The sequence below is a fragment of the Corvus brachyrhynchos genome, unplaced genomic scaffold (assembly GCF_000691975.1).
Source record: "Corvus brachyrhynchos isolate BGI_N302 unplaced genomic scaffold, ASM69197v1 scaffold19, whole genome shotgun sequence".
Taxonomy (NCBI): domain Eukaryota; kingdom Metazoa; phylum Chordata; class Aves; order Passeriformes; family Corvidae; genus Corvus; species Corvus brachyrhynchos.
Genome location: NW_008246061.1, coordinates 778,198 through 779,985, shown reverse-complemented (window position 1 = coordinate 779,985; position 1,788 = coordinate 778,198). Strand labels below are relative to the sequence as shown.

Sequence of the window (1,788 nt, the reverse complement as noted above, 5' to 3'; positions counted from 1 at the left end):
GGCGAGCCCGGCCCTCCGCGGGACCCCCGCGCCCCCTCCCCGCCCGCGCTGGGAGCGCGGGGTTCAGGCGGCGTTCACCCCCTCCCTCCCTGCCTCCCTCCGTCTCATTAAGATAGGGCTTTATGCAGAACATCTGTAAGGGAAGGCAAAATAAATGACAACACTTTTACACCACTTCCTACTTAACTTCTCTTTTTATGTGGCTGCTCTGGATTTTCCGACGCTTTGTACTGCTCGAATCTTGTTTGGATGTTTGTACATGTAATACTCTGCCCACTCCAGCTCTTGGGACAGGCTTGTCTTGTATGTTCTTTCTCTTTTCCCCCCTCTTCCACCCCCGTCCCAGCGTGCAGAGGCTTCACAATCTGCTCTGCTTACTTCGCTGTCGGGGGACGAGCAGCAGGATTTGTGAGCCAGGGCAGGGGCAAACGGCTGCACAAGTGTCGGGCATTAATCACACCTTGTCTTTGCAGAAGGTGAGCTCCAGGCACTATGCACCCACTTATTCGCTCTTCAAATCCCCTCTTCTCCTTCCAAGCCGTCGCCTTCCTGTCTCCACTGAACAGCATTTTTCCCTGACCCGGGATCTGGACAATTGTCCTAATGGTATTTAAAGAAAACAAGGATTAAACATTCATTAATGCTTTTCCCCCTTATTTAGACTGTAACATCAGAAAGTTGAGTGCCCCGCGCTCGGAGCGTGTGTCAAGCCTCACTCTAAGGAAGAAAAAGCTGTTTAAGGGGGGTGGCTGCCACGGACCCCGAGGTGCTTTGGGCTCCTGAATACTCTTGATGAACAAGGGACCACTTTTCGGGGGGAATTAACGCTCCCAACACTCAAAGAACCGGTACCAAAACGAGCAGAAAGTGGCTGTGCTCTGTGAGACCGCATTTCCTTTCTTATCCCGAGAATCGGGAGTGATGCCCCGGCTCCCCGTCTGTTTTGTCCTCCCCCATCTCCCATCTACCTGGAATCATTCCTTCCCGCCGCCGCTTTTCCGAGATCGCTTGTGAGCATTTTAGCTTCCCCTTAAGCCCATGCCATTAAAGAAGCGGCTGAAGCAACAGGTGAGCAGGGATTTTTCAGGGGTCGGAGGTGGCGGCCGGTGGCCCCGCGGGGGCTGCCGGCACCGAGCCGCCCAGGCGCGCATCGACCGCGGGGAGAGATGCTCCGCGCCGCGGAGCCCGGCGCCGGGGCGAGCCCGATGGCTCCCTAGCAAAATCTCCTGCGGGAGAAAAAAAACCCAAACCTTTCCCCTCTAACCCCAGTTACGGCAAAGGGAAGGAGCCGCTCCGGGAAGCGCAGCGAGAGCTGCACAAATACAGTTTACACCTGCGACGCAGAGCTGGTTGTATTCTGCTCCGCTCGGCTTTAATTGGAAATCTTTTCCGTCTGCCCAAACTCCCGGATCATCTGGGTTTAATAAATTTTCACAACACTCCTGCTGCTCCAGAGAAACGCTGTGTCAGAAGCCGGCTCTGCCCGCGTTTCTGAATCCCAGCAGAACAGTAATGACCGTAGGAGCAAGAGTGGCCTGGGACTGGTTTTTGGTCCAGGGGAAAGGGTGAGGAGACGAGGAGAGAGAAACCTGGCCGTGAAATGGGGGCTGTAAAGCTGAGAGATGTATATACACACACATATATGCGTGTATAGAAAAGTAAGGAGCAAGTGCAAGATCGAAAGCAGAGCCCGGCTTTGCTGCAGCCACGTGTGCCATTAAAAGCAAATAATTCAAAGTACTTTTAAACTATAAAAACATGGGATCTTTCCCCTTCTGACTTTTTTTT

At 53.6% G+C, this 1,788-nt stretch overlaps 1 long non-coding RNA gene across 1 annotated transcript; it reads right to left on the bottom strand.

The window, feature by feature from the left end:
* Window positions 1–178: 178 nt before the first annotated feature.
* On the bottom strand, window positions 179–1,171 carry LOC108449689. Its single transcript, XR_001865952.1, has 2 exons — window positions 969–1,171; window positions 179–600 (listed from the first exon to the last, which is right to left on the bottom strand). It is a non-coding gene; the product is annotated as an uncharacterized LOC108449689 (long non-coding RNA).
* Window positions 1,172–1,788: the final 617 nt, after the last annotated feature.